Genomic DNA, 19,644 nt, shown 5'->3' on the forward strand with positions numbered 1-19,644 from the left:
CCAAAACTGCAGTATTGTTCCTTCATAGCTTGTTCTCCATGACCGATCAAAACACATTTTCTCATGCTCCCTCTTGGTGAGCAATATGTTTGGAATATCAAATCGCAAAAATAAATTTTTGAATCACAATACATATCGTATCGGCACCCAAGTATCGTGATAATATCGTATTGTGAGGTCCCAGGCAATTCCCATCCTTAATACACAACAAGAGAAGGAAGAAACAGTTACCATTCCAGGGAATCTGCCATTATGTGGGGGATGTGTGAGATTCTCACAAGGCAACATGGAACTACCCTTGCTATTTTACTAGTGTACATCCAATGTTATAGCCAACCTAACCGCTGTCACTGGTGCTGACAGCTACAGTGCTGTGAAAAAGTATTTTCCCCATTTCTGATTTTCTCTATTTGTGCATATTTTTGACACTGAAAACCAGATCGTCAAACAAAACCTAATATTAGATAAAGGGAACCTGAGTGAACGAATACAAATTGGATACTTATTTAATAAAATGTGGGTGTGGGTTTCTGACTATGAACTGTTCATTTCAGCTCCTAACACAACAGGCCTGGACTTTTGACTAGGCCATTCCAAAACTTCTTATCTGTTGCTTTTCTGCCATTCTGATGTAGACCTGCTTGTGTGTTTTGGATCATTGTCTTGCTGCATGACCCAGCTGTGCTTCAGTTTACAGACTTGATGACCTGACATTCTGCTGTAAACACAGACCGTGATCTAAATACATTTTTCCATTGGTAGCACTTGTGGTCTCAACTTAAAGTTAGGCGCACCACATAAAATTTAGGAGCACCAGAAAATATATATTTTTTCAAATTTGATTGAGATGCAGCCTATATGATTTCTAGCTACTTTTGAAGCACATATGAAACTTCAGCACTTCAGTTTATTATAAAAGCTAAGATGTTGAACGAATAACATTGAAATTACCAAGTCATTTGTGAAACAGTAGGCTTCTACATTGTGTAAAAGCACTATTTTCCTATTGAGACGCATTACATTCAAAATTGTACACCGTCTCTACAAATGTACATTTGTGATAATGACATGCAAGCGATCCGTCATTCATTCATTGCTATGATCATTGTTCTCCTGAAGAAGCTATCCTTTTTCTTTCTGTGCCCCAAAATGTTTGGATATACTGGTTACCAGGTTGTTAGCTAGCCAATCAGGTAACATGACTAAACAAAGAAATAATAATACATTTGTAAAGCGCTTTTTGATATACAAAAGAAACTCAAAGTGCATACATTTTTTTTGCATAAATGAAGCAATCTTTTATAAATGTGTGCTCTGTTTCTTAAAAAAGTTCCCAATGCAGAATGTGGCTGTGGAATCTGACCTTGTGGCTATAGAATCTAGTGGAAACCAGACGGGAGGAGAGGAAGACAAAGAAGTGAATGAGTTTAGTGGCAAGGGAGACTAAGTTAATTAATCATCTTTTCGGTCACAATCAGCTCAGAAAATAGCACATTTTGCAAGGAAAGCCTACAATTAAAGCTGGAAGCTACCGCTACCGTCTTGCATTGCAAAGTGTGACTTCTAGCCTGTATGGGCATTGATTTGTGAACAGTAATAACAGTTTCTACCATGCCGTGTTGGTTGCATTATTCAAGTTCAACTTTCAGCATGAGTGGGGAGCCAACAATGCAGCCCAGACAGCTCTAGCAATTAATGAGTAAGTGGAGCAGGCACTTCCTTTTATAGCCCGAAGAGCAGCTGCACTGATGGACTTGATAGGCGCAGTCACGCAAGAAACATTTGACAGAAATACCAAATGAACGTAACAAATTCTAGTATCAAACAGTTTTTCCTTTTTTTGACAAAGTACATAGGTTTCTGTATACTGTGCACCACTAATCTTTTTTACTAATTTAGTTACAACACTCCTCTAGTTCACTCACTTGCTCACACACCCCGATTGTAATGATACAGTACAAAGAAATGAGAGCTCTGTTCACAACGGCCTATTTTGTTTTTCATAGTCATGAGTTAAATTAACTTAGGCTGCAGTGACTACTGACACTTGTCCTATGCTTAGGTTACTCATCACATTAAGAATTGTATTTTATCATTAGACTGCAAATGCTTTATTATAAAGGATAATTTTTTCCCAGCACCCCCTACTCATAAGATCTTCCCGTAGCTATGCATGGAAGGACGGAATAGAATGAATAAATTCAAATAACAATCATTATTTTAATATGTTGGTCACCATTGTATAAAAGTGATAATTCCCTCGAAGCCGTGGTTTGGCCAAAGCTTCTCTGGCATTAAATCACTAATGGATATACCATTGATTCCCCACTATCAACTGAAAACAAGCTATAAAACCCTTTGGATCTCCCCGGTGGAGTGTGTAGCCACATGCCAGCCATGGCCATTTGAAACAATAGCTCTTAAACGATTACACTCAGGAGGATAGAGAAGTGGGTCTTTATGTGAAACAGAATCCCTGAATTAAAAGCCGTATTCTACTCTGCCTGGATATAGATAGATAGATGTGGATGCAGCCTGCATCATGTTGTGGGGGTGCTTTGCTGCAGAAGGGACTGGTGCACTTCATAAAATAGATGGCATCATGAGGGAAAACATTTTGTGGATATATTGAAGCAACATCTCAAGACATAAGTCAGGAAATTAAAGCTTGGTCGCAAATGGGTCTTCCAAATGGACAATGACCCCAAGCATACTTCCATTTTTGTGTCAAAATGGCTTAAGGACAACAAAGTCAAGGTATTGGAGTGGCCATCACAAAGCCCCGACCTCAATCCCATAAATTTGTGGGCAGAACTAAAAAAGCATGTGCGAGCAAGGAAGCCTACAACCTGACTCAGTTACACCAGCTCTGTCAGGAGGAATGGGCCAAAATTCACCCAACTTATTGTGGGAAGCTTGTGGAAGGCTACCCGAAACATTTGACCCAAGTTAAACAATTTAAACGCAATGCTACCAAATACTAATTGAGTGTATGTAAACGTTTGACCCACTGGGAATGTGATGAAAGAAATAAAATCTGAAATAAATCATTCTCTCTACTATTATTCTGACATTTCACATTCTTAAAATAAAGTGATGATCCTAAATGACCTAAAACAGGGAATTTTTACTGGGATTAAATGTCAGGAATAGTGAAAAACTGAGTTTAAATGTATTTGGCTAAGGTGTACTTCTGACTTCAACTGTACCTATGGGGCTAATAGGGGACAAAGTTAAAGCAAATTTACCGCAGGCATTACGTACCAAATGTATTGTTACTTGAGTGCTGCCAGCTGTGGGCAGGATTGAAATAAAAGGAAAACTGGCGTACACTTCATTCCGTGACACATTCTTTTTCCTAAACTCAATTTAGAAAGAGACTATTACCCAAATTACACTATTTACACAAAAATAAATGCTTGACTCAAATGCCATATAGGCCATTTAACGAGAGAAGGTGGTTTTTTGGTTCAGCTACACTTTAAAATAGGGGTTGCTGGTTTCTTGGCAGTGTGGTGGCAGAAGGATTAGAGAACTAAAATGATAAGAACCTGGCTCGATTAGCTTCATGACCTTAACGTGCCTGGACTGTGTTTACTTGGAACAGTCAGATGATGACTGTACCAAGACATATCTGCCATTGCTACCCTAGCGGTCTGTACAGAGTGCCTGTGTGTGCACAGTGTCTCACTACAGACCCAATACAGCTCTATGCAACAGAAAGAGACCGACCAACAGTCCGACAGACAAACTGCTCTTTGTGTGCTGCTGGAAATAATGACGACCATGTCTTCCTCCAGTCCAAGACGGTTCAGACAGAAGAAACAATACACGCGCTCGCATTCTTAAAACCGCCACGAAGGCCATGTGTGAAAGAGACTTTTGTAAAACTTTTTCTGTTTTGGGCATCTTGTGCTCAGCTGGTTTGGAAACTGTACGAGTGTGAATGCATAGTTTGTATGTAGGGGCGAGGGTCAGCAACAGGTCAAAAAACATCCTACTAAAGTATTTTAGTTTTTAGTCCAAAAATACTAACATCGCCAGGAATTCTGCCTCCAAAACATTTTAGCATTCAGGAAATCTGATCAAGCACTCCAACAAATAGAAAAAAAAGACCTGATCTTGTCTCAATATAGTCAAGGAATTAAGTGATATTGCATTTGAAAGTAACTCTTTTTGGGCCTGATAGTGGTGAATTTGTAGTGTATAAATTATTATAATTATGTTCCGGCTACCCAACCATCCACCCGACAAAAATCGGTCTGCGGTTGTTGCCTACCCCTGGTGTAGGGCAATGTAGCATTTTAGTTTAGCAAACAACACTTCAGGCACTGCTTTTCCACCGTTTAATCAAATACCAAATAATTAAATTAGGTGCCATTTGCCAAATTAAACCATTAACCTTGGCGTATCATGATAGCGCAATTGCAGCCAAGCCATCACCCGGTAGTTCTTTGAAAGCTCTTTAGTTAAGATCCCTGGCGGACTTCAAAACCACCCAACTGTCATCTGAAGATAAGTGTCTGTCTGGGATCTCAATTACCATAATATTACCCACAGGACAGACAGCTATCTTCTACTTAACACAAACATATTCCTACATTGTCTTGGTTGCGTGCTTAGAGTCGTTGTCCTGTTGGAAGGTGAACCATTGCCCCAGTCTGAGATCTTGAGCAGGTTTTCATCAAGGATCTCTGTACTTTTCTCCGTTCATCTTACCCTCAATCCTGATTAGTCTCCCAATCCCAACAGCTGAAAAACATCCCCACAGTGTAACGCTGCTACCGCCATGCTTCACCGTAGGGATGGTTCCAGGTTTCTTCCAGGCGTGACACTTAAGCGTTCAGGCCAAAGAGTTCAATCTTGGTTTCATCAGACCATAGAATCTTGTTTCTCATGGTCCAAGACTCCTTTAGGCAAACTTCAAGCCGGCTGTCATGTGCATTTTGGTGGAGTCTTGGTGTTTCCAAACTTCTCCCATTTAAGAATGATGGAGGCCACTGTTCTTGGGGACCTTCAATGCTGCATTGTTGGTACCCTTCCCCAGATCTGTGCCGCGACACAATCCTGCCTCGGAGCGCCACGGACAATTCCTTCAACCTCGTGGCTTGGTTTTTGCTCTGACATGCACTATCAATTGTGGGACCTTATATAGACAGGTGTATATCTTTACAAATCATGTCCAATCAATTGAATTTACCACAGGTGCACTGCAATCAAGGATGATTAATGGAAACAGGATGCACCTGAGCAAACAGAAACATGCAAAGCAGATTTCTCCACCAAGTCTTTTAAACAGAGGCATCACAACAGAAAACGACTTGAATAATTATTATGAAGTGTGTATGGGGATCAATGACACTCCAGCCAGGAGCATCCAGTGCAGTTCTGTTCAGCAGCCAGACCCCACAGAGGCATGATAAGACGAAAGAACACGCAGATCAGATTCATCTCTCTGCCTGCCTTCCTTATTAATACAATGAATGATTCACTCTCACTATTGTTGATCACATGCCTTACACAAGTCTTACACAAGAGCATGTTGACTGGAGAGAGGGGGAGTAAGGACAAACTGTACAGGCAAGGAGGGGAGAGAAAGGGGAAGTACAAAGGGAACTATGAAAAATGTATTGCATTGCTGTGGAACAGAACAGAATGTCACATGACTAACGCTACACTACTGAAATCTGGAAAGTGTTTTTGAATCTGGGTGCATCTCCCGCCTACTCCGTGTGTGTGTGTGTGTTAGGATGGCGGATATGCTATAGCTTGCATGCAGAATAAGTGACAGAGTTGGCCAGGCGGGTTATAAAATTGAATGTGTGCCCAACTGCGTGTGTGTCCGTGCATAGGTATGTAAGCAAGAGTTGAATCAAGGATCTGTTTGTAGGACAGCCATAGCCCCTGTACATTTGTAGCAGCAGCCTTAGCCCCTGTACCTATGTGGGTCGGTTGGCCCACTTTACTAGCGGTTATGCAACATAACATCTGGCAGAAGATCCTTCTGAATGCTCCACTGGCTCTCTGCTCCTTTAGGTCCCCCCACCCCCATACTCTAATCTCCATTTACTCCCCCTCCATCTCTCTCCTCTATATCCCCCTCTCCATAGCTTTCTTTCCCAATCAGAGACACTCTTCCTGATTCCGATAAGCATTTTGACTGATGCTATCAAGGCTGCTCTACAAAAGCCAATGAAAAGGTGAATGAGGAGATGCACATTTAAAGTCTTCATAAACCACAGTGAGGTAGAGACCAGTTAGTCTGTCTATATTTCGGGGATAGATTTAGGGCCGTTTCCGACCCCAAAAAATGTTGGTCAACAGAGCCAGTTTGCGTATTTTCCCCCCACATATTTTCCACACATTTGAATAAAATCAACTATATGTAGGCTAGAGCTTGTCTGATGGTTTAAGCACTGCGAATAAAAAAATGAAGACAAATTACTATATCAGATTGATATAGCCTAACCAGAAAAGAAATGTCCAGATGCTTCTCCTCCCGCTGGTCTTCACATTGTGCCTTTACGCTCCTAAGTTGCCAGTAATAGGCTACACCAGCAGTCGGCAACCTTTTCCACTTGGAGTGCCAAGTTATAATACCATTTCTACTGATCTGTGTGCCAGTTATTTTGTTTGAAATGCACATTCATTTAACTCATAATAAAGTCTTTGATTGATATATATCAAACTCAATGTCATGTAGTTAATCAAAATGCTATCTAAAAGTAACTTCTAGTGCCATTGCCGATACGTAAAAGTCGCCGACATAATGCCAACAAATAAAAACATTGCAGTCCACAGGTATAAAATATCCTGATAAAAATAAATATCCTATAAAATCCCATTGACTATGCATGGCCTGTTTGAAACATTGTATCAACAAGTAACTTGGTCTGGCCTAAATCTTGTGCTAGCAAACTTGCCTTTGAGGTGTCTCACTGAAATTTTCTTACTCTTTCAAATGACTACTCAACTTGTTGACTGCTCGATTCACACAGCAGACATTGTGGGCTAGGTTAGGAATGCTGTGTTGCACATGTAGCGCAAAATTTTACGTGCTGTCATTACGTCATGTACCTACTTTATATAGGTCGTTTCAGTTGGCCATTGTGAAAGATTAAAATGTGATGTCACGAGTGATATGCTAACTACATCGCAGGAATCGAAATGGAACTATGAAGATGTGAAATCATGCTTAGCAACGTAGCTACCTTGTTAACTACATCGGCTCTACGAGTCATCAAAATATATAACACCCCTTCAAATGACTGGATTTGGCTATTTCAGCCACACCCGTTGACAGCTGTATAATAAAATCGAGCACAGACATGCAATCTCCATAAACAAACATTGAAAGTCACTGAGCTCTTCAGTAAGGTCAAAGTGGCACCGTCATAGGATGCCACCTATGCAACAAGTTAGTCAAATTTATGCCCTGCTAGAGCTTCCCCGGTCAACTACAAGTGTTGTTATTGTGACGTGAAAATGTCTTGGAGCAACACCAGCTCAGCCGCGTAGGAGGTAAGCCACACAAGCGCACAGAACAAGACGGCCAAGTGCTGAAGAGCATATCCTGGGTTGCGACACTCACTACCGAGTTCCAAACTGCCTCTAGAAACAACATCAGCACAAGAACTGTTCATGAAATGGGTTTCCATGGCAGAGCAGCCACACACAAGCCTAAAAATCGCAATGTCAAGCGTCGGCTGGAGTGATGTAAAGCTCACCACTATTGGACCTTGGATCAGTGGCAACGCGTTCGTTGGAGCTAAGATTTACGCTTTACCAACTGGCAGTCCGACAGACGAATCTGGGTATGGCGGATACCAGGAGATCGTTACCTGCCCCAATGCACAGTGCCAACTGTAAAGTTTGGTGGAGGAGTAATAACGGCCTTGGTCTGTTTTTCGTGGTTCAGGCTAGGCCCCTTGGTTTCAGTTAGAGTTGCACATTCTGGGGAATATTCAGAGGTGGAAACATTGTGGGAATATATAGGAATTAACATAAATATATGCAAATTAATACCATTTAAATGTAGATGTTTTTTGCATTGGATATATTTACCATATCATATGGAGACAGAAACATAAACCTTATCATAACTAGACATCATTGCAAATGATTAAATCCTTCCAATAGAAATAAAAAAACTATTTAGTTATGAATTGAACTTTTAATTAAATGAGTTGACTCTTCACATGGGATGATCTCACTGAACAACAAAAGGGAATATTGAATGATACCAATGATCCATCGCATCTCGCAAAAGCATTTTCAACATACATCTGTAAAATTACAGTCTAGAAACTGAAGCTTTGGTTGTCTTCCTCTCAGGTCTTCTCCCTGGAACATTGAATGTTCCTGAATGGCCTAGTTACAGTTGACTTAAATCTGCTTGAAAATCTAATGGCAAGAATTGAAAATGGCTGTCTAGCAATGATCAACAACCACCTTGACAGGGCTGGTTATTGTGTGTATATATATATATATATATATATATATATATATATATATATATATATATATATATATATATATATACAGTGGGGAGAACAAGTATTTGATACACTGACAATTTTGCAGGTTTTCCTACTTACAAAGCATGTAGAGGTCTGTAATTTTTATCATAGGTACACTTCAACTGTGAGAGAAGGAATCTAAAACAAAAATCCAGAAAATCACATTGTATGATTTTTAATTAATTAATTTGCATTTTATTGCATGACATAAGTATTTGATACATCAGAAAAGCAGAACTGAATATTTGGTACAGAAACCTTAGTTTGCAATTACAGAGATCATACGTTTCCTGTAGTTCTTGACCAGGTTTGCACACACTGCAGGAGGAATTTTGGCCCACTCCTCCATACAGACCTTCTCCAGATCCTTCAGGTTTCGGGGCTGTCGCTGGGCAATACGGACTTTCGGCTCCCTCCAAAGATTTTCTATTGGGTTCAGGTCTGGAGACTGGCTAGGCCACTCCAGGACCTTGAGATGCTTCTTACGGAGCCACTCCTTAGTTGCCCTGGCTGTGTGTTTCGGGTCGTTGTCATGCTGAAAGACCCAGCCACGACCCATCTTCAATGCTCTTACTGAGGGAGGAGGTTGTTGGTCAAGATCTCGCGATACATGGCCCCATCCATCCTCCCTTCAATACGGTGCAGTCGTCCTGTCCCCTTTGCAGAAAAGCATCCCCAAAGAATGATGTTTCCACCTCCATGCTTCACGGTTGGGATGGTGTTCTTGGGGTTGTACTCATCCTTCTATTCCTCCAAACACGGCGAGTGGAGTTTAGAGCAAAAAGCTCTATTTTTGTCTCATCAGACCACATGACCTTCTCCCATTCCTCCTCTGGATCATCCAGATGGTCATTGGCAAACTTCAGACGGGCCTGGACATGCGCTGGCTTGAGCAGGGGGACCTTGCGTGCGCTGCAGGATTTTAATCCATGACGGCGTAGTGTGTTACTAATGGTTTTCTTTGAGACTGTGGTCCCAGCTCTCTTCAGGTCATTGACCAGGTCCTGCCGTGTAGTTCTGGGCTGATCCCTCACATTCCTCATGATCATTGATGCCCCACGAGGTGAGATCTTGCATGGAGCCCCAGACCGAGGGTGATTGACCGTCATCTTGAACTTCTTCCATTTTCTAATAATTGTGCCAACAGTTGTTGCCTTCTCACCAAGCTGCTTGGCTATTGTCCTGTAGCCCATCCCAGCCTTGTACAGGTCTACAATTTATCCCTGATGTCCTTACACAGCTCTCTGGTCTTGGCCATTGTGGAGAGGTTGGAGTCTGTTTGATTGAGTGTGTGGACAGGTGTCTTTTATACAGGTAACGAGTTCAAACAGGTGCAGTTAATACAGGTAATGAGTGGAGAACAGGAGGGCTTCTTAAAGAAAAACTAACAGGTCTGTGAGAGCCGGAATTCTTACTGGTTGGTAGGGGATCAAATACTTATGTCATGCAATAAAATGCAAATTAATTACTTAAAAATCATACAATGTGATTTTCTGGATTTTTGTTTTAGATTCCGTCTCTCACAGTTGAAGTGTACCTATGATAAAAATGACAGACCTCTACATGCTTTGTAAGTAGGAAAACCTGCAAAATCGGCAGTGTATCAAATACTTGTTCTCCCCACTGTATATATATATATATATATATATATATATACACACACAGGGATATACAATATATATATATATAGTATGCTTTTGGGTAGTAGTTAATTGTCCAATTGCTGCAACTCCCGTACAGACTCGGGAGAGGCAAAGGTCGAGAGCCATGCGCCCTACGAAACATGACCCTGCCAAGCCTTGACACACTGCTCGGTTAACCCAGAAGCCAGCTGCACAAATGTGTTGGAGAAAACACTGTACAACTGGCAACCAGTCTGTGTGCATGCGCCCGGCCCGCCACAAGGAGTCGCTAGAGTGCGATGAGATACGTAAATCCCAGGCGGCCAAACCCTCCGCTAACCCGGACAACGCTGGGCCAATTGTGCGCTGCCTCATGTGTCTCCCGGTTCAGACACAGCCTGGGATCGAACCCGGGTCTGTAGTGACGCCTCAGACCTTAGACCGCTGTGCCACTCCGGAAGCCCCAACAGAGCTCGTTTTAAAAAGAATAGTAGGCAAATATTGTACAATCCCTGTTTCCAAAGCTCTTAGAGACTTACCCAGAAAGACTAAGATTTAAATCGCTGCCAAAAGATTATTTTAACATGTATTGACTCAGGGGGTTGAATACTTATCCAAATATATTATTGCTTTATTTTCCAAGAATTAAAAAAGGTTCTACATTTTCTTTCACTGAGAGTATTGTGTAGATCGTTGACCAAAAAAAGAGAAGACAAATCCATTTTAATCCAACTTTCTAACAAAATGTGGAAAAAGTAAAGGGGCGTGAATACTTTTTAGCAAAATATAACTCAAATTGTATTTAGAATTTAAATGTAATATCTTACGTTGTTCTTTTCTATAACCGTTTTGTACTTCGTCATGTATTTGTACATTTTATGTGGACTCCATAAACAGTAGCTAACAGGGATCTTAATAAACTAAACTGTAAAGGGATAATGTGTTTCTGTAAGGAAGTTATTTACTTTTCCCATGATTCAATTAATATTTCACCAAATATGTATTTCTCATCTTATTTTAGTCCAGAAGACAAAGGATCTAGGCATTGAAAATAAAGACCTACATGTACACCCCAGACCTCCAAAGAGCTATTTTGGGGGAGTGAGGAACATCTGACCAGGGGATGCCAAGAAGAAGCCTAGGCCTAAAAACCTTACTTATGAGACAGGACAACTAGCTACTGCCACATTGTACAACATAAATGTCACTCACTCAGATGACAAGATGGCAAGACTACTGTTACTGCTACCACAGAAAATATCTCAATGGTTGGAAATACTAAGACTGAGTTGGCGGGTTTGATGATCCTTTGTTGTGCATCTCTACAGATTTGAAGAAAAACGGCAATGGTTCAGTTTTCGCCAGCATGCTAGGCTAACTAACACTATAACAGCCCATTGGATGCGACGCCTAGCATTGGGGTGAGTAGCTACCGGAAGTGTTGTTGAAACCAATGGGTTGCTTCACTATTAGCATTTTTTTAAAGTGTCACATACACCAGATAGGTGCATTGAAAGGTGCTGTTTTACAGGGTCGGACATTGTAGTATGGTACCCCTGGAGTAAATTTGGTGCCTTGCTAAAGGACAGAGATTTTTCACCTTACCGCTATGCTACATGCCCGCCCCCTAGCATGCTGACAAAAACAGAAGTTTAATTCAAAACTGAAATACTACTAATCTTCTCAATTCACCTCTCATCATTTCGGGATGATTAGGAGTGCAACAACATATTCCATCCCTAGATTGAGTTAAATTTGCCAAAAGTCCAGACCAGTAAACTGTACCTTTCATTTAATAATAATAATGTAGAAAGCCATGATAAATTGTAGCAACCTATCAATCTCAAAAAGGAAAAAGACTAATTGTAGACCTACCCGTGTTGCCATGCTGCCGACCCAGTTGGTGGGCAGTGTCAACGAGTGTAACCACCGCCCCTCGCAGATGATGGGTCCAACACCCAATCTGAAGCAGTTCTATTGGCTGGCTCAACATGTCTGTCGCTGAGACTGGTCTCTGGGCGTGCACATAGCGTACAGTGGAGCATGCTTGCATCAGATTGTGCAAGCGAGAGACATCAGACCACAGCGCTGTGACTAGCTTGTCAGTCTACCCCAGTCCCATAACACAAGCATGTAGGTCAGCGGAGACAAAACCTCATTAGCTGGCATGACTTCACACTACCAACTATGCACACACAAAAACAAACACAAAGGACATGGCAATTACTGTGTATTACGAAAGAGGCCTCATCAGGAAAAGATCACAAACGGATATTTTTGTTTGGTAGCCTGCCTGCTAAACTTGCCAGGGCCTCCCGATAGCAATGGAACTTAGCGTTTTAACGATGCATCTTTCCTACAACGGCCGAATATGTAATATAGTTTCACAAAAAACACCACACAGAGAGAACGTTCACTAAGTGCATCGTTGGGAAAAGCAGCGCTGCTCTCGGATCAGTTTCCCCCATTAAAATCTTACCTTAACATTATAATTTTCACAATACTGATGACGGATCAGCTCCTAGGGAGATCTCACATATGGATGCAAATATTGAGGGGTCTAAATCTAATACTTACCCTATAATAATGCTCTAAATCAAGATTTGGCACAACATTGTGGACATTTCGTTACATATCAAAATATATTGAGGCAAAATTCACAGCGAGTAGCCTAGAATTAGCAAAATTGAACTCAATTAAATGAATAGGAAATGTACTTAAATATTATTTAATTATATAGGCCTATGTAGCCTATTCTTATTTTAATGCAGTCATCTCAGTTCTCATTTGAAGCATATTCATATCCTTTGCTTATTTGTAACAGTTGCAAATACATTGGCAACTTTGTATTTGTTGTCAGCTTCCTTGTGTTTGTGAAGTTATCAGCAGTCAGTGACAGATCTTGATTCTACGTTTAGCGGATATCTGCATATAAAGGGTTTAAGGAAAAAAATATATCTAACGGCGCACTTAGCTGTTCCACATGTGGTCTGAGGCAGTGGGTAAATAACAAGCGTTTTCAATTGCAACTTTAACAATGGTATCGGTAATTACTCTGACATTTAATGATGCTCCTACATAGGTTCTAACAATACATTTAGCCTTGAGATGGCTCAGCTGACAATTTTTTTTCTTTGCCAGCCAGTGATGAGGACATGCCTAACCAGCAGATCCGATCCACTTGCTTAGAGCTGCACTAGGGTCAGACAGGATTCCTGAATAGATTAAGACTGCAGAACTGGCACAGATATGGCTCTGAAAAACGTACCTCAATCCAGGGATAAGAAATGCATTTTACTACGAATTAACCCAACTGTTACACCAATATGATTGAACAACTGCTAGTTTAAGTAAACTGCTTTTGTTGTCCTCATGCTAGCTAACAGTAGCATTATGGAATGGCACGTGGCTTTGAACAACAAAGGAGCTGATTGGCTGACAATGGATTCAAAAATGGCAGCTGTGGCTTCTGCTACCTAACATGAGGACGAAAAGGACAGTTTTGTGGAAAAATGTCATTCCTTCAATCTTCTCGGTGTAGCAGTTGGGCTAATGGGACAATTCGGAGTACACTGCATTTCTCATCCCTGGATTAACGTACGTTTTCAGAGCCATATCTCACACAGAAATCCTCTCCGACCCTAGTGTAGTTTTATGCAAGGGGTCGGATCTGCTGGCTAAGGACATGCCTTGACAAAAGCACATTCACAAATCAAGCTATTTCTCATTAAAACAGGAATAACTTTCTAGATACTAATTATAGACTAGGTAAAAGCTGCAAACAGTTAAAACAATTGGTATGCGGTGTAGCACAGTCCATCGACATATTTCAGATTTTTTTTTAAATGTACTCGCGCTAACCACTGTCACTGCAGCCAACGACAAATTGTAGATATTCATTCTGCGGTTGTCCACTCACTACAAAGCGGGAATATGCAACATCAATGATTCAATGTAAAACATGTAGACTACAGTGCGGTAAAACCAGTCTAGATTTAGAATAACTTGCCGACAGAGGTCAGCATATTAAAAATAAAACAGGCAAGCAAGCAACCTCGTGTTAAATGTAACGTTACACATTTCCCAGTAGGCTAGCCTTGGCCTACGACATAACGTTACAGTACAACATCTACCAACAATGACAATACGCTAAATTCGAAAGAAATAAAACCTTACCTGGGGCTTTTGACAGCGGGTGGTGGTAGACATATTTAATGGAAATTCAGAGTTGTGTGGGTACGGTACAGTTTTCGGACAGGTCCCACTCTTTTCTCTCCAATGCGACGGAAGAGAAAACAAGGCGCGACCGACTCGAGCACGTTCACAAAAGCCAGGGCGAAGTGCCAACAAAGGTAGTGGAAAACTGACGATAGTTCACTCAGGCCGTTTACCATTTTTGGAAAAAATGCAATGTTAGTTCTGGTGTGTCTCCCATAAAACCCAATGCAATAGCAGATGGGTCTGGTCTACTTAGTTCATTGAATCAGAAGTGCGAGTGGGGTGTCCCTCTTCCGTCTCTGGGGCCACCCCCACACGTACCACACGTAGCAATACCCAAGATGGAGCAAGGAGCCAGAGATTCCACCGAACGTATAACTGTGGAGCATCCGGTTGGCGTTTCCACACTACCAAATATGATGATGAGAGGAAGCCCAGCGGCCGGCAGTAGGATGTATTTATTAAACTTTTTTTCCTCACCTTTATTTAACTAGGCAAGTCATTTAAGAACAAATTATTATTTACAATGAAGGCCTACACCGGCCAAACCCTGATGACGCTAGTCCAATTGTGTGCCTCCCTATGCTCTTTTTTTTCATCGATGAAACATTTGATATCAATAGTTTTCTGTTCCACCCAACAAATCTGTTACAAACAGAGTAAACTAGCTTGTAAGATCTCAGTAGCTTGTGCTTGGCTCTGCCCCCCTCGTTGCTTGTTCTGCCCACTATGACTACTTTGTTCCGATTGGAAATGACAGACTGTGGTCTATCTTGGGTTAGTTATAAAAGTCTTTGGTTAAAATAGCCTAGCCTCCCTATAGACAATTACAACTGCAAGATGGGGCAATCAGTTGGGTAAGAGATGGGTTGCGTTCCAGACACAGGAGGTTGGTGGCACCTTCATTCGGGGAGGAAAGACATATGGTAACGGCTGGAGCGGAATGTGTGGAATGATATCAAAAAAAGGGTTCCATTTAGAAAATTGAAAACGACTTTCTGCATTTTAAAGGCCCAATGCAGCTGTAATTTAAAACAAAAATCTCAATATCAAATAATTTCTGGGTAGCAACGATGTACCTTACTATAGTAGTTGTGGTCAAAAATAAATAATCATGTTTTTAAGCAAAAAAAAACGATTTGTCACGTAAGAATGTCCCTAGGACTGTATGTAAGTGATCTGAGTGGGGAGAAGAAGGGCACCAAAGTGGTACATTAATCACAGTGTGAAAAAATCCACCAGAGCAGAAGGGCCTAATGAGAGGGAAATGTAGCCTAACCTGAAAACAAGCTTTTATTGGCAGAGAGGTTTGGAACTGATCTATTATGCATCATACCAACTGTATTTCTGTATTTTGAAAGTTATATATCTTCAAAACTTGATTGCTGACATGCAAAACATTTTAGGACTATATGAACAATGCAATAACGAATCACATACCAAAATATAGTTTTGGGGTTGAATTTTCTTTAATGCTGAGTGTCAAGCAGAGTGGCATCATGTCCAATTCTCAACTAGGCATTGAACCCCAACCTTTAAATCTCGGGGTGTACTTTTTAACCACAAGGCCAAGGCAGTTATTTAAAAATATATAGGCCATTATAATTTCTGCATACTTTCTATCAAGTTTTATACATTCAATAAGGGATGCACCAATTTGAATATTGAGGGCCAATACCAATATCCTATTTCCTTTTTCATTTTATGGCTTTTCTAGCACAGATAGAAATTGCAATCACGTTTATTCGTAGGCTAATAAGAAAAAATGCAAAATTATTTGATTAAATTTTTTTTATATGCATCCAAAAGGATTTGGAAAGTTCACGAAAACATTAGGGAAGATCATCAGGTAGGATATCTGCCTTTGTAGAAACGTGGTCGGAGTTTATATCTGTGCTAGAAAAGCCATGAAATTAAAAAGGCAACATGAATGGCGCTGGAGGAGATGCCTGCCGTATTACGGTCTCCTAACCAATTGTGCTATTGTGTGTGTCTTTTTGTGTTATTTGTAACTTATTTTGTTCATAATGTTTCTGCCACTTTCTCTTATGACCGAAAAGAGCTTCTGGATATCAGGACAGCGATTACTCACCTCGTACTGGACAAAGATTTTTTCTTTAATGAGTCGGACGCGAAGGATTTACTTCAGACACTCGACAAGGCCCAAATCCCTGTCATTCGCATGAGAAAGAGATGGAGATATCGAGGACATAGGTTGGGGTGCCTTGTAAGGATCCGACGGCAAGTGGGTAATCTGCCTCTACCATCAGTCCTATTAGCCAACGTACAATCATTGAATAACAAAATAGACAAGCTACGATCATGAAAATCCTACCAACGGGACATTAAAACTAATAGTTTATGAGTCGTGGCTGAACGATGACACGGAAAACATACAGGGTTTACGCTGCATCAGCAAGATAGAACAGCTGCCTCCGGTAAGACAAGGTGTGGCAGTCTGTGTATAACAGCTGGTGCATGAAATCTAATATTAAGGAAGTCTTGTGGTTTTTCTCTGAGGTAGAGTATCTCATGATAAGCTGTAGACCACACTATTTACCAAGAGTTTTCATCTATATTTTTCATAGCTGTCTATTTACCACCACAAACCGATGCTGGCACTAAGACCGTACTCAATGTATTGTATAAGGCCATAAGCAAACAGGAAAACGCTCATCTAGAGGCGGCGCCGTTTCACCTCATTTCTACCAGCATGTTAAATGTGCAACCGGGGGAAAAAACACTCCAGACCACCTTTACTCCACACACAGAGATGCATACAAAGTTCTCCCTCGCCCTCCATTTGGCAAATCTGACCATAATACTATCCTCCTGATTCCAGGTTACAAACAACAAAACTAAAGCAGGAAGCACCAGAGACTCGTTCAATAAAGAAGTGGTCAGATGACACAGATGCTAAGCTACAGGACTGTTTAGCACAGACTGGAATATGTTCTGGGATTCTTCCAATGGCATTGAGGAGTACACCACATCAATTCATCAGTGCATCGATGACATAGTCCCCACAGTGACGGTACGTACATACCCCAACCAGAAGATATGGATAACAGGCAACGTCCACACTGAGCTAAAGAGCAGAGCTGCCGCTTTCAAGGACAGTGACTCTAACCCGGACGCTTATAAGAAATGCCTCTATGGCCTCTGACGGAACATCAAACAGGCAAAGCGTCAATACAGGACAAAGATTGAAATGTGCCCTCAATGCTCATCACTAAACTAGGGACCCTGGGACAAAACACCTCCCTCTGCAACTGGATCCTGGAATTCCTGAGGCTGGGTAGGTAACAACACATCTGCCACTTTGATCCTCAACACGTGTACCCCTTAGGGGGGGCGTGCTCAGTCCCCGCCTGTACTCCCTGTTCACCCATGACTACATGGCAAGGCACGACTCCAACACCATCATTAAATTTGCTGACGACACAACAGTGGTAGGCCTGATCACCGACAACAATGAGACAGCCTATAGGGAGGAGGTCAGAGACCTGGCCGTGTGGTGCCAGAATAACAACCTCTCCCTCAACGTGATCATGACAAAGAAGATGATTGTGGACTACAGGAAAAGGAAGACCGAGGACTCCATTCTCATCAATGGGGCTGTAGTGGAGCAGGTTGAGAGCTTCCAGTTCCTTGGTGTCCACATCACCAACAAACTATCATGGTCCAAACACACCAAGACAGTCGTTAAGAGGGCACAACAAAGCCTATTCCCCCTCACAAGACAGAAAAGATTTGGCATGGATCCTCAGATCCTCAGAAAGTTCTACAGCTGCACCATCGAGAGCATCCTGACTGGTTGCATCACTGCCTGGTATGGCAACTGCACGGCCTCCGACCGCAAGGCACTACAGAGGGTAGTGCGTACGGCCCAGTACATCACTGGGGCCAAGCTTCCTGCCATCCAGGACCTATATACCAGGCGGTGTCAGAGGAAGGCCCTAAAACTTGTCAACGACTCCAGCCACCCTAGTCATAGACTGTTCTCTCTCCTACCGCACGGCATGGGGTACCGGATCGCCAAATCTAGGTCCAAAAGGCTTCTTAACAGATTCTACCCCCAAGCCATAAGACTCCTGAACAGCTAATCAAATGGCTACCCAAAGTATTTGCTTTGTTCCCCCACCCCCTCTTTTACGCTGCTAGTAGCGTTATCTATGCATAATCAAATTAACTCTATTACCCCAATTATCTTGACTAACCGTTTCAGTGTACAAAATAACTGTAAACTAAGATGACATGAAAATAAAAAATTATATTATCCACTGGACACAGACGTCAGTTTAACTTCTAGTTTAGATTTACATTTGATTGAGTTGACAACTAATGTGAAATCAACAAAATGTAAACCATGTAATTGGATTTAGATTAAAAGTTGTGTGGAAAAAAAACATTCCTGAAATTCCTTTACATTGATGACATTTTGCAAATCCAAGTAGTTTTCCATATTGATTCAATGTCATGTTATAAAATAGATGATTTTTTTGTGGAAAGAAGGGTGATTCAACCAGTTTGTGCTCAGTGGGTCTTATGTGACACAGCAATTCATAATGCTGCACCCATCCTCTTACCTTTGCACTGCTGGGTCTGAGCACCAGCTGAAAAGATGGATAAATCTTTCGGGTGAGAGAGGTGGGCAAGAAGAAAGATTGATAAACATACTGAGGGAATTCATGCTCACTTCACAATCTGAACTTCTCCTTATCATCTTGTTCTCTCTCTCTCTCTCTCTCTCTCTCTCTCTCTCTCTCTCTCTCTCTCTCTCTCTCTCTCTCTCTCTCTCTCTCTCTCTCTCTCTCTCTCTCTCTCTCTCTCTCTCTCTCTCTCTCTCTCTCTCTCTCTCTCTCTCTCTCTCTCTCTCTCTCTCTCTCTCTCTCTCTCTCTCTCTCTCTCTCTCGCATTTTGCTGGCTGGAGCTTTTCCTTCTCTTGGTTTATGATGTCTCTCTCAGCTGTATTTCCATCATGTTGGAGTTGTGTACACGCTTTCTTTTCCAAAACCATAATTAGTAAAGTTGCAGTTGAAAATGCTGCCTCAGACCACTCGTAGTACAGCTAAGTGCTTTGTTAAATGCTTTTTTGCCCTTCCGCATCACTTTCTACGTAGAAGATTTCCCCTAAACATAGAAACAAGATGTTTGTCTGTCTCTTTGTGACTGACGATAACTTTGGCACGAAGTTGACTACAAATAAACATTTGCCAATGTCTTGACAATTCAACAAGCGAAATTCAGTAGGCTACATAGGCCTGTATTTCAATCATATTGAA

At 41.5% G+C, this 19,644-nt stretch overlaps 1 protein-coding gene across 2 annotated transcripts in view; it reads right to left on the reverse strand.

Annotated features, from left to right (window-relative positions):
• Positions 1-14,680, reverse strand: part of LOC139578752 (influenza virus NS1A-binding protein homolog A-like) — a 37,146-nt gene extending 22,466 nt beyond the window's left edge. For both annotated transcript variants that reach the window (XM_071406734.1, XM_071406732.1), the window contains exon 1: positions 14,318-14,680. The gene's annotated coding sequence lies outside the window, so the exon portion shown is untranslated. The remainder of the gene's footprint in view (positions 1-14,317) is intronic.
• Between the last annotated feature and the right edge of the window lie 4,964 nt (positions 14,681-19,644).

This window comes from Salvelinus alpinus, chromosome 6, assembly GCF_045679555.1.
Source record: "Salvelinus alpinus chromosome 6, SLU_Salpinus.1, whole genome shotgun sequence".
Classification (NCBI taxonomy): Eukaryota; Metazoa; Chordata; class Actinopteri; order Salmoniformes; family Salmonidae; genus Salvelinus; species Salvelinus alpinus.